Source organism: Diorhabda sublineata, chromosome 3, assembly GCF_026230105.1.
Source record: "Diorhabda sublineata isolate icDioSubl1.1 chromosome 3, icDioSubl1.1, whole genome shotgun sequence".
Taxonomy (NCBI): domain Eukaryota; kingdom Metazoa; phylum Arthropoda; class Insecta; order Coleoptera; family Chrysomelidae; genus Diorhabda; species Diorhabda sublineata.
The window spans coordinates 11,130,261-11,145,400 of NC_079476.1; positions in this window are offsets into that span (position 1 = coordinate 11,130,261).

The following is a 15,140-nucleotide window of genomic DNA, read 5'->3' on the forward strand; positions in this document are numbered from 1 at the left end:
TTTCACCAAATCCTAATACCCGAATGTCTAACACGAGAACACCAGCTACAGAATTTATTTATCCCAAGACCGTCACTATGTTTTACATTCAAAAAACCGGGTCATACTGCAGCAAACTATTACATTATGGCGAACCTCAAATAACCGAATTACCACAAAACCCCTCCCAACCTTCTCGACAACCCCAAAATACCGAAGCCAAGCGCACACCCAGATCTTATCAGAAACCCCTCTAATACATCACTCTCAGAATGTATCCCTCATGAACATAAAAGAAATTCCGCAAAACATCACCAAACGCAGCTACGAGCAAATAATTACGCTTCCTCCTCAAACAGAACAGAACGAACCAGATAACCCTTCCAGTTAACCAGATAGGTCAAATAAAAAGCCTAAAAATAAACCAGACATTTTTACAGAAATTCTCATGGAACCAATTAGAAAAATAATCTCTGAACAAAATTCTCCTTTCGCATTGGACAACAATCAGATATCTAATCTTTTTGAAAATATCTACGGTTAATCTGATCCAATAAGTATTGTAAAGATTTACATAAATGATTTTATTGCATAAATTAACATGCAAACAAAAATTTACCCTTTCTTTGAGCACAGATCTATCAAAAGCAGATACACTAAACACAAGATGAAACTGTTCTCACCTGCAATTAAATATATAAGAAATATACCTTTCAGAAACAGAAAGGGAATCATCTAAGACAAACATTAACCAAGCGAACCAATAATTTATTTTGATATTTTTTTCTTCTATTTGTCTCTGCATCCTCATGGACCTTACATCTAATCTACAATGAAATATCAATGGCTTTTATAACAACTGACCAATGTTGCAAACCATCCTATCCTATCCTATCCTATAACAGAAGTTATTTGTCTTCATGAAACCAATTTTAATAATAATAATAACAACGAACCGTAGCAATATATGTGGAAAAATCTCTCCATGCTGCAGAAATCACGATCCTTGCAAAACTAGAAGTCGTAACTCCCGAATAACACACTAATTGAATTATTGGAGCAAATTCCTCAACCTCGAATAATGTCGGGGTCTTCAATTCCCATAACACCATGTGGGGATCCACATCAATAAACCACAGAGTCGCTTATTAGGAGATACTTGTGATGACGAAAATCTCTCTATCTTAAATGATGGAACACCACCTAGATTTAACATACAGTCAGGACAGGGTTCATGTATTGACCTTACTATTTGTGACCCAACTTCAATTCCGGCTCTTTCCTGGGATCAGCTGGACTATACCTACAACAGTGACCAATATCCAATCATTAATCATAACAGCAGAAAACCAAATCACAATCACGACCAGCTAACATATACAATTCCAATAGATATAGACAAAGCTTTAGAACCGTATGAATATCTTTCAGCGAGCAGCAGACATATCCAGCGGAAGAACTACGCGACTGAAACGACGCAATCCTATGCCGTTGTGGAATAGCGACTGCGAATAAGCAATTAAGAGCAACAAAAAAGCTCTCAATGGATATGAAAGATACAATACACCAGCAAACAAAATCGAATTATTGGATACGTCTCTACAATAAATGCTGAAAAGCCCATAACGGAGGTATGGGAAGAGTGAGAAAAATATCAGGACTTTACAAGCACCATAATATACAAATGCTGGAAACATATGGATGCACAACCACAGATAATTCTAAAATACTTGCTAGCACCTACAAAAACCGCTCCAGCACATGTAATTACGATGATACTTTTATCACTCATAAGAGAAAAGGAGAGGAGGAGATAATGATACAGTTCGATCAAAAAGAAACTATGAATTTACCCATTACCACACAAGAATATAATGAAGCTCTTTCCAGCCTGAAAGAAACTTATCTTCTTAAAACATCTCCCCTTAATTGCCCACGAATACATCCCTAACCTGTTCAATACCATCTGGCCGCAGCATAACTTTCCTGAAAATTGGTATGAATCCATATTAATTCCAATACTAAAACCACAAAACATTAGAACCTATCATGAATCGTGCCGACCTACATCTTTCACATGTGCCATGTGCAAACTAATGGAAAAAATTATAAACAACATATTGCTCTGAACTGTAGAAAAACCAAACCTTATTATACCGGAATAAAGCGGATTTAGATGATAGATCAGCCCTGGTTAATATCATAGACTTGAAACGTGAAACAAACGAAGCATTCGCCCTAAAAAAAAACAGCTGTTTAGCTATTTTCTTTGACATTAACCGAGCTTTTCACATTGCATGGCATAATTATATCATAAAAAAGTTATACGAATTCAATATACAAGGTCACTGCCTGGTTTTTATGAAGAATTTCTTGAGAAATCGAACATTTAAAGTAAAAACCAACAATACCACCTCCGAAATACAAATTTTTAAAATGGTATACCTCAAGGATCAATCATAAGTTCCAAACTTTATAATCGCAATCAAAGACATTCTCAAAAAAGTTATCAGTAAAAGCTCGACTATACGCAGATGATTTGGATGTTTATTGCAAAGGAAAAAACATTAAAAATCTATTTTCACAAATTAAGGATCCTATCCATAACTGTGTTCACAAAAAACTGGTTTCACTTTTTCAACTACAAAGACACGTTATATTCTTTTCTCAAGACAAAAGAATGTACCTAACGTACCGGTATTGAAACTATATAATGAAGATATATTATTTCGGAAAACCCTTTCAAGCACATTTTCAGAACACTAGTCGCAGTACTTTCCACATACATATCGATTCAGCTCGTCTTGAAGGACCCTGTACAACATTGTGAACGGCCACTGTCAGCCGTCGAAACCAAATTTGTTAATGGTCAATGCAAATAACGGAACCGGCTTCTTTGAATTAATTAGTCGGCTGTTTCATCTAAATGCACGAGTATTCCAGGGGCACTTAAATGTATTACCCGGCTAACTAGGAAAATGTAAACTATCAAAAATTTACTACTTTTATCCTGCGAACGAGTATTATAAGCACATTTTTATAACTTTCTTCGGTATATCAGTTTTGCGGTAAGAATACTTTGTTACTTTTTACTTAACCTTTAAGTAAGAATAGATTGAGTATACAGGGTTAGAAACTATAAAACTAGAATTATTTTTTAAAATTTGTATATATGTGAAAAATAGTGAAAATAATATAAATTCAAAGTGCTTTGTCAAACTAGCAATAACATATCTATATCCAAACAAATAATTTTTGTTTTTAAATTTTCTTCTAAGTATAATTGTGTAGAAACAAATGTTAGCGGTAACAGCGCTATTAATTTTCAAGATCGATAGTTGTTACGAAAATGCTAATCAGCATAGTTTTAATGTTGCTTATAATTTTTACGCTGTTTAAAAAACGTCTGATTGTTCAAAATACGATTTTTAATTGAGATGTTAATTTTGATTTAACATTGCAATGTTAACTACGTTAATGTTAAATTTACAGCTGTTACGAATAATTGTACAGCATAACCCTATAAAAATAGATTTTTTTATTTGTTTGGCTTCTATTACAAATTGCAGCCCCTATTTTTCAGTCCAATATTTACATAATTTCATTGTGTGAACAGGATATCTATATTAATCAGCTCATTGAATACTCAATAGTTTCTAAGTAGTAGAGACATAAAACAAAGTAAAACCGAACAATTTGAATCGATTTTAGAGGAAATGGCATGCTGTTAAATTTTTAGTGCCCCATCAAATTAGTATTAAAAAAGGAGGTATTATGGTACTAGTTGACGATTTTAAACGATTTTAAGACTATCATAAAAGTTTACTGTTGTATAGGGTTGTGTCAATAAAATGAATCGTTTCGATCTATAAGAAGACAAAATATATGAATAATACCATTAATTTACTATCCAAGTTCAATAATCTGTTTACATATATTGCTCCTTGGTATATACCCCACGAAGCTTATTACACAAGCAACATAACGCGAAGAATGTTTTAATTGATTAAAATAAAATCAAAGTAAAATATATAGATTCTTAATTTGGAGAATTTTGATACGTATCAAAGACCGCATAACTGATATACCGGCGAGAATTTTAAAGAATAGCTTATAATTTCCATTCGCATGATATGAGTAGTGATATCACCAATTTACGTATTCCTCGTGATCCCAGAAAAAAACAAAGTGTCACCAAAGAACACGCGCACGTTCAGTTGAAAATTGAATAATTGCTTTCGACTGTTGATAGTGGCGGTTCGTAGTGTTGTATTCAATGCCTGTTTTAATTACTATTTTATTTTTTTTTTTTATAATCAATAAATTTCTTGATGGTGTTAGCTTTTCAGTGCGACTACCTCAGACCTCAGACCATTTGAGGTAGTCGCTATACCTACATTTACGTATAAAATGTCGGATAGAACAATTAACTTTAATTCCATATTCTAACATTTATCCCATTGTACATGAGGGGGATGTAATAGGTTATACACTAAAACAAAACAAAGATAAACGAACACCAATAAAAGTTGTCGATGAATAGTGTTCGACTTGTATAAAGCCAATTTAATTTCAAGGTGGAACATTCTTTAGAAAAAAATTCTTACGTCCCTTGATTTCGACTATAAATAATTATAGAATCTTTGTGTTTTTATAAGGTATAGTTTCTAACATCACAAATTTGACAACACTATGGTTATTGTGGAATTATGTCGACCTTCGACAACAATATTTGCGATGTATTAAGACATGCCGAGGCTGAAATAGAAAACTAATGAATTTGGAAGGAACCACATAACGTGGTTAAATATTTAAATATAGCTGATTTGATAATTCTAAAAATTGTCTCAATTACTCCTTTTTCAGGACCAAAAAGAGTAGTTGTTCTTCTTGTCGGTAATAAAGATTATTTTGTACTATATAATAATGTACTTGTATAATAAATTTCTTGTATCCATCATTTTTTATTTGATAAATTGCTCGCCGATCAGCTCTTACCAACCATTTTGCCAAATTCAATATTATACAAAATTTCCAGTTATATTTTAAAAAACATGAAAATTGAGAACACAAGTATTCTTAACAAAATTCCCATCAATAACGAGTTGCTTAAAATCATAACAACTAAAAAAATCATCGCATGCTCGGCGCGAGAGACTATAGCGCATTTTTCATCTTTAGCAATAAGTAAATATTAACAAAAATCTTAATTTATAAAACACAGTATCCATTAAAAATAAAACAAACAATATAAATAATTTCATTCATTTAATAATTTTTTCCTCATTATTTCTTGACAATTCTCATACTAATTGGTTAATGAAAGGGAAATGACATGAGTTGACGTTAATCGAAACCAATTGACGTCTATTGTCATTTGATGTTGATCGATGTCTTATGATGATTATTTACGTCGATTTATGTCGGATCACGTCAATTCATGTCATTTGGTCAATGGGATCAATAACATCATATTTTGGTTAGTTTAATCAATCCGAATAATGCCAAGAATGTCTTTAAATTCGGTACATCTACAGGTATACACGAATTAAATGCTAAAAACCCGAGCTAACTACATGCTTCCCATAAGGAGATAGACAAACAGACAAAACGCTAGTAATAGCGCATTTTTTTATAAAAATGCACCAAAAAGTCATAATTTGAAAACGAGTATGTTATTGATAGCAATTGCAATACTCGTAAAAAAATAAATTTATTCTTCACACTTGATAAGTGATTTTTCAAGAGCTTTTATAATATACACAGAATTATAGAAACATTCTATTCAAAAATGAAATAAACATTTTGTTCAGTGTTATTGCCTATTACAATATAACTTGTTACTTCAACAAAGGGATGCTGTTAATGGTGACAGAATCCTTCTTTATGACACAGCTATATTTTTAATAACAAAGTAGTTTGACTGATGGTAATTCAGATCAGAAATTGGTATAAGTACCTGAATCCCATAGTCAGCATCATACATACTTTTAACTAGGCTCCGGCTTGCTATATCAACACGTACCTAAAATTCTTCGCTATGATATTTGCTGTCCTCATCAATCCAACTGTCATTGTTTTTATTTTAATACTGGTTATATTTTTAATTTTTTTGATATTAAGGAATTGCAGCCAAATGTCAATATTGTCCTATGTATTGTCTCAAAGACTATTAATACATCTCATATGTAATTATACATTATACATATATCATTATTGTGAATTGAGGAACTATCCAAACTATAATAGGGTTCCATAATTATTTTGTATATTTCTGCTTCTTTTGACTCCATATCGTCGATTTTTAATATTTAATATTCGCTGAATGGAAATGTTTTCACATTGTCTTCTTTGATACTCTACAATCTCTTTTGCAATTCATTATTTTGATTTTGTTCGTGTCTATTGAGATTTAATTATACTTCTAATATTGTTAGGTTCTGTTGAAGGTATTTTTTGCTGACTATACACTCCGTATAAGATTTATAATTTGATAAGACACTATTCAAGCAAGTAAAAAACGAAGTCGTCTTTCGCACTTCAATCCATCTTCAAATAAGAAGAGAGTAATAATCACAGTAAATAGAAATGTTTTAGTAAAAATTCTACTAATTGAAACACTTTGGTAATACTTGAAATTGGTAAGACGTTTAACTGAGGTTCTTTCCTAAAACAAAATATAAATTTTAACGGTTTCGCACTATTGACCGAAACAATTTTGTAATATATTATGGAAGTAGGTTCATTTAGTATCTCTTTTCAACTTATCTATTTTAACAAGCTACATCGTGACTGTTAGATGCGCTCTTATGTCGTGGCAACTAATTATTTCCTTTTTATACAACCTCAAACGTTTCCTAACGTTGAATTTGTTTATATTTATAAATATTTTTTTAGCTCCACTAGTTCATGTCTATATAACACGACAGACAACATTCCTTTAATCTTCAAAGGTTTTCAGGATAATCTTCTAGCTTCCCATTTTAACTTGTTACTCGTTAATCCATCATTCCATCATCACGTTAGTTTTCGTTTGGTAGGAAATTCTTATTAATATATTTCAACTTAGTTTCTCGAATGAACTAGTTGTTACCGGTGATAATTATAATTCGAATTAATCCGTAATGAATGATATACAATGTTTTTATCAAGTTGATTTCAAACCGAAATCATTTTAAAACCTCGTATCTACTAGGCAACATTTGAGACGCGATATGTTGCTTAATTTGTATACTACCTGCTCTAGTTTTTTTGTTTGAGTCGCTTTACCAGTCGTCGACAATATGTCACCTTAAGAACTAATGTAATGCCTTGTTATGCAACGTTGCCAAACCCACAATAAAAGTCACGTATTACCTGGTTCATTATGAGAATACTTGGCTACCGACATACCAATTATGTGTCAAATAAAATATGTCAAGTAGATTTTTAACTAAATATTGATGCCCCCAAAAGAAAATTGTTTCACATAACATTTTGTGGATAATTGAGTCATTTCCAAATAATATATTTTCTATAATAATCATCTACATTCGCAGTACCTATCGAATGAGTTGGGAAAGACTCTTATAAATAATATATATTTTATTTAATAAAGTCGACATTCCGTTGATGATTATTACTTTCAAGAGACGAAAAGAAAGCAATCTGTGTTTCTGAACCTAAACACCAGACATGGACTAAGTTGGAATATATATTCATACTGTTTATACTACTACTATAACTACATTCACAATTACACTGTCTGAGGCGCGTTTCGATAACCCAAAGACTGAAGGTAACTTGACGTACCTTTGTTCGTGTAGATGTAGCGTAAACAATGAGTTTAGTACTAGCCATGGAAACAACAAACTACTCGTATTTTTGTAACAGTCTTAATTTTAAGAATTGATTGAGGCTGCAATTTCTCTCGTTTTACTAGTACCCAAGTATGAGTTTCTCGCACTACTCTGATTTATGAGTTTCAAGATCTAAGTTCTTGCATGGTAAGCTTTTCTATAAAATGAATATCACCCAGCAACATTTTCATTTTACGCCCAATAATAATAAAAGGAACACATGGGGAGCACACTGAGTGTTGTGATCTCTCATTATCACACCAAAATACATGAAATAAGTTTTTTACTTATTTTCAGAAAATAATCTGGCTGAACTCTCCACAAATTCAACAAAATTTTGCTGGAGAAATTTATCATTGTGGCGCGTATGACTTTTTTCTGAACTACACAGAACCATTATAAAATTCAAATGTCGGCCAGTGTTATTTAAATGTTAGATGATATCTATAACGTTAATATATATAGTAATATATATTGAGAAATTTTTCTTTCATTTCCATTCGAAAAGGATATATTAATTGTTGTTTCCTAATATTTTTAAAACAAGATATAAGTTTTTGTTATGGAACAAGAAGAAAGTAAATTCATAATAAAACAATCTAATTGATGTAATATCTAGAAATTTGTCTATAAAAAAATTATTCTAATTTTTGTCTAAACCATGGGCTCTAGAGATCGCATCTCTTGAACAATGAAACCCATTTATATTTTAGTCCTCTGCGTAATTATTAATTATGCAGGTCTTTTTTTGAACATACTTTTTCATTGTTGCAGACGAATACTCGAAATATCATAGAGGAAGTTAGTTTGACATTTTCTACGCATCTGCAGTTTTACAACTACGATAAAGTCCAACAATTAACATCGAAGAACAATCAATTTTTTTCAGCAATTATGGTATACGACATAAGTCAGAAACTAATGGAATGGTTGAGAGATTGGATTGGTCAAATCTGTGAAGAAGACACATATTTCGGATATAAAATCATGATTCATATTTTTTGCAAAACAAATAAATAACTTTCGGAAAACTTGAGTATCGACCTAATTCTTTGCTAGCAACAAAAAAGTCAATATTAATTGAATAACTTTATTTCGCGCGAAACCCTCATAATATAATTCAAGTTTTTATTTTTGGCTTGGCAATCAAGGCAGAGAAAAATCAGTTATTCAAAAATTCAGCTCTTTATGAAAAGTTTATAATACTAAATGATTTTAAATTAAAACCGAAGAAATTTAAATCCTCCAAGTAATTCTTTGATGCATCTAAGATCTTCGTGAGCCTTGACCAATACATTGATGACTACAATTATGAAATATTTGTAGAGTCAGAAGACAGTGAAGTAAACCCCTCGAATCGTTCAAATCAGTTTTTAGACTCCATACTCTCATTTTTTAAGATGTGAATATTGCATTATAAATAAGAAATAAATATTTTTCAAACTAAATCGAAAAAACATCTTTCGTAATATCTGTAGAATTAAAATTTTATGAAAATTGCCTATTTTATTAGTTCATTCACGAGAACAGTTAATTTTTGCAAAGATTCTAGAAACCAATATACATTTATGGCAGCATTTTTTCTCCCTTTATTTTCGATATTTCAAAGATTTCATATTCATCTACAAAACACGATTATACAATGTGATTATTGTGTATATATTCATTTTAATTTTCTAAACCTCTTTTCTACATTCTTACAATGATTTTTATATGATTTTTATATGAGGTGAGATAAATAACTCTAACTATGGTGAGAGATTATAGAGGCCTTAAAATCTCTCCAAATTTCTTCAAATTTGTTACTGGAAAATTTTTAATGGAAAACGACAACCTATAAAGGTTCGTCAGTCAAAGTCTAATATAAAAATCCTTGTTTTTTCGATTACGAGGGCGTAATGCGATCAGAGAATCAGAAAAAAACTGAAACATTTACGGATCGATTTGCCAACGAATAGACACCTTGACACGACATAAGTTGCTTTTAATTTTTCCAAAACAGCTAGAATCACTTCCAGTCATGCCTTCCTCGTTGCGGTACATTGAAAGCAAATAATTCAAATTCTATTTCACACTTTGTTTTTAATAAAATAATATACCATATTTTTCAATCACATCACTTGGTTTATTTAACAGCAATTTACACAATTTACTGAAGAAAGTGGTAAAAGATGGACTCTTTATCACCTGATGAGTGGGTTTAAAAACTGTGAAGGTTTTATTTGTACATATGGCATATCACAGATGAATAAAATGAAAATATTCTTGGAGAAGTCATAAAACAGGATAGAGAAACTGCATTAATTTGCTACATTATTTTTTCATTTCACATATTTTTTCAGTTTCTTCTGGTGAATATTTATTTTTAAAACAATTTTTTAATAGTTACTATTTCAAATTGCTAGCTGTAAATAATCATAGCATAACCTCCGGTCAATTGGGAAAAATACATTACCTCAATAATAATTTACAAGTTTTTTATCCCTATAAATGGGTGAACTGTCAACAAGGAGTAATAACAATCAACGAAAGTAACTTTCTACCTAACTTTCCACTAAATAACTTATCGTAAAGTCAACTCTCGTACCTTTGAACGAAAAAAGAGACGAAGAGAGAAGCTTTACATCAGATGAATGAAAAAAGAGAAAAAACGTACATTTGGAAATCTCGTCGTATCCGAATGATCGATTCCTTCGTAAAATGTACGCGAACAGAAAACAGAAATATCTCGATGGGAGACACGGGAGGAGATAACTGATAAATGAGGGGCTAATTTATCTTTAGTTCTACCCTCTATTTCTTTCTAGACAATTAGTTTTTTCCGGTCAAAGAGAAATATTAATAAAAGAGATTAATATTAAAAAATAGATTTTTGAACTGTCAACCTTTAAATTTATGTTCAGAAACTGTTGGAACGTTATGAAAAACTTTGCATGATTAGAAATACGATTGTTTTCTCTCAGTTTATACACGATTCGAACAGAAAATCTGAATATAAAATTTATGAATATGAAATTAATGAAGGTTTTAAAAAACTTTTCTACCAGCAATTACAAAGATATATGGTTTCAACAAGATGAGTTACATTATTTCGTATCGCATTGATAAACTAATATTTATAGATTGAATCGAAAATGAAACCAAGCCATTAAATCGAAGCATACTATTCTTGAAGATAGACTAATTTTTGCCTACAAATAAACATTATTAGTTTGAGTTAATTATTCAGACTCTAGTTATTGCAAAGACTATTGTTTACATCAAATTTTACTACGTTCTAATGTATCATTAATTATTATAGAAATTAAACTATTAAAATTTGATTCTTCTTAGCAACGTCAGAAAATCGAGAAAGTGCATATTGCTGAAAAGAGAATTATCAACTATTCTAAATGCTTCTAAACGGTAACACTTAATACATTTTCATTAAAATTTGTATAGATGATATATCACATAAAAATTATCATATATAAAAATTGTTGAAGAATCTAGAAACGTTTTGGGAAAATTGACGAGCATCATTAGCATTCCATCCATGATTCTTTATTGTACTTATATTTATTATACAATGTTTTCACTTCACTAATTAAATAAACTGTCTCAAATTGTTTTCCTATTTGTAACACATTCATTCGGCTCCCTATCTATCGTTGCTGAACGGGACAGGACCCGATGAAATTGGCCGTCGAACTTTTTATTGGAGCCGCACCTGCCTAGGCTTTTATTTACGACATCTAAATTTAGTCGGCACTTTAGTTGTTGCGAGATCGTTCACCCTTATTTGTCGAGAGCAACCCTTCGACAAAAGGATTCACGCTTAATTTCTACATTAAATAAATTGTTTTCGAGAACAGTAGTACATTACTAACGTTAATTTTTAAACTTGCTTGATGCTTGATATTATTAGCACATTCAAGGTTTAGATATGCATATGTTATATAGGGTGAGAATAGAAAATCGATATTTCCCCTTCTCATTCAAAATTAGTGTAATAAAATCAAAGTGCATATTTGATATGTTTTGTTAGTTACTCGCAGCAATCGAATTGGGTGAATAAAGCAAAAATCAAATTGTTTCCATGATACTAGATAATTTCTAATAAATATCGCAGAAGCTTCATACTAAATACTAGATCTTCCATTATACCAACATGTTGGAAATGAACTTCTCTTTTCAATTATCTCTAAAAGAAAAAACTAATAGATTCATACCTGATAATCTAGGACGACTTTGTACCGATCTACCTTTTCCTATCCAACAGTATTACGTTCACTTCTAGATATAATAAAAAAAATTGTATTTTCTGTAGAATATATAATGATTGCCACAATTTTTCATATTTCCATTTAAATTGCCACTAATAGATAATTATAAAATTTTGAGACTAAGGTATATGTGAAATTTTTATGACATTTACATACGTGTTTTGGTAATTAGTATCATTCAATGCTGTATAATTTGGATTTTAAATTGGAACATTGGAAAGCACTTTTTTATCAAGCAAAAATTCTAGAGCGCGTGAAATTAGCCTCTCCCCTCTAAGTGATAAAGAGGTCGGATCTTGGCGTTTAATAAAAGTTTCCAATGGAACCAACAAATCTTTTTTACGTACTATACCGTAGTGTCAATTGTAGTAATCTCTAAAAGGCTGAGATTATAGATCCAAATGCTCTATTAATTGTAAATAAGTGGTTTGAAAATCATCTTAAGATTATTATTTTCTACCTCTCACAGCGAGTGCTGTTCATAATATTAAACGTCGTCGTAACCATCTGCTCTGGTGTAGAGAAAGAACTCAGCAGAACCAGCAATGTAATTCTGCTATTGTTCAAGGATGCTCGTTGGTCGGCAAGGTGTCGCATCATAGAGAAAGACTAGATCTATAATTCGATATAGAGGGTCGTAAGAATCACATTATGTGCGTTATAATATGGCTGTTTATATATGGTAGCAGATCTCCATCGGTTTTATTTTTAGCCAAGATGTATGCCCATCGCTATATTTAGGAAGTTTTGGAGCTATATGTCGTTCCATAATATAATATAGACTATAACCACCCCATCATCTGTATACTCTCACCTTTATACCTAAGATATGATGATTGAGCCCCACTGACTTCAGCAGTACTTTTTTATGAAGACAAGGTAACCTGGAATTAATTACGCCAAGATGATATTGATCACATTATCATAACTTAAGCTGCCAGAAGCTTAATGTGTAGTTACTTAATTGGAAATAAAAATTTCCTCTCTCCACCTCGGAGGATATGTTCACTTATTACTAAATACGAATGTATATAATTATTTATATATGGATAATGATGCGAAGTTCATCCAAAACTTTTTGATACCGAAATATATATATATATATATATATATATATATATATATATAAATAATTTATTATTTTTTCTCAAAATAAGTTTATCCCGACTTACTGGAAAATTTCTATTTTATTCGGTTACAGTGAAGAATTGTTTCTTCTTTAACGACGTTAAGCAATAAGTTGGACTATTTAGGGTATGTCTTTCGTTCATAAGATTCAATCAAATGATTGATCTATTTTCACAACGATTACAAAAATATGTTGTGAAAGAGAATATAGTTATATTGAGTATAAACGATATTCATACATTGACTGATTCTTCATAAAGATGTCAGATACTTTTTGGTTTTGATAGTCAACTGATATTACTGAAAATAAGTGAGAATTTCGAAGATTACAAATAATTTTATTTTATGTTTTTATTCCTGAAATGAAAAATTGACTTTTCCTTCTTGTTTCAGGTTAGTATTTGAACAATAGGCAGTCTCGTAAGTATTTATTTTCTTTTGATTTTATGAAATAATAAGGGTAAACATTGACAAAAATTGAACAGTTGAAATTATGCCAAGTTTTTTCTTATTGTAGAGTGTCGACGTAAACCATTTTATTTCACCAATGACTTGGCAGCTTACCACTCTGCCGTTTAATTTTGCGATCCACTAAAAAGAATGTATTTTGCAAAGTTTAAGTAGAGAGAACATTTATAATTTTTTTTAATGTAAACAGAGTAATTAGTAAATTGTCTATAAGTCACTAAAGTCAGTCAGGAACCATCCATTGAGGGTGCTCTGAGAGTATTTATTGAAGAAGATCTTCTGGCTATATTCTCTTCCATCTTCTCATTGCTAGTGTCTGCTTGAATAGATTATTTATTAATTAATTGTTGTGGTCATTGGATCGAATTTTGTATTTTCTGAAAAAGTTTTTTGTCACATCTTTGATTAATGGGATTTTTGGATCGTTATGAATTGTTTAGTTAGTAACGTACCAGTGGGCTTTACTTTACTTAGATAGGAATGTTTGAATTATATTCGTATTTGGAAGTTTAGTTCTATTCCATACGACCAAATATATTTTTGTAGATAAACAATTTATTTTCGAGTCTTATATGAAACCTTTTGTTGAGTAGCCAGTGCATAGTACTTGACTACTGGTTTTATCGTAATGGGAATATTATTGGTGAACATTTGCGGACATATAGATTTTCATGTTGCAAATGTTATTTGCTCTGGGTCTACATCTATTGCCATGATTGCCATGTCGTTTACAAAGGTTGCTATTGTCTGTGCTTGGAATGTCTGCTGTGAATATCCAATACAGAAATGGGCCTAGAACTCCACCCATCCTCCTGCGTACAACTTTCTTTCTTCGAGGGCTGTTTCAATTATGTTCCTTGGCATTGAAATCGAATTGGTGCTGTGAAAAGAGTTCGTTTATGGGAACAACTGTTTGGATTTTACGTAGAAGTAGACTTTCTAGTACTTTTGACATTGTTGGGAGTACAAGCCTATATAAACTAGCTACTGTTGCGGGTTTGCCAGGTTTTTGAATCATAATAACATGGGCATACTTCCAGTGTGTTGGAATTAAAAGTAAAATATAAAAATTTGACTATTTCCCCATTAATGAGGAAAATAACGAGCCGAAGAAGCTTGTATATAATGAAAATCAATTTGGTGCATAACTTTGACTAAAAAATCGCGAAGATTGATAAAAACTAAAAGAAATATCAATTTATGTTATGGAGCTATGATATGCAACTCAACAGCACTAGAAGTGAAGCTCTAATTTCAGAATAAAGCTTGTCTTTACATTACATTCTTATCTAGGAAATGTGGGTATCAAAGGAGTATCGACCATGCATTATGTTTAAAAATTTAAGTTCCTATGTTATCCAACATCCAAACTAATTAATGTAATTTTCAATCTAATATTAATATTTCCATAGTTTTTTGCCTTTGGATTCACAGAATCTAATTGAAGCATTGAACGACTAGA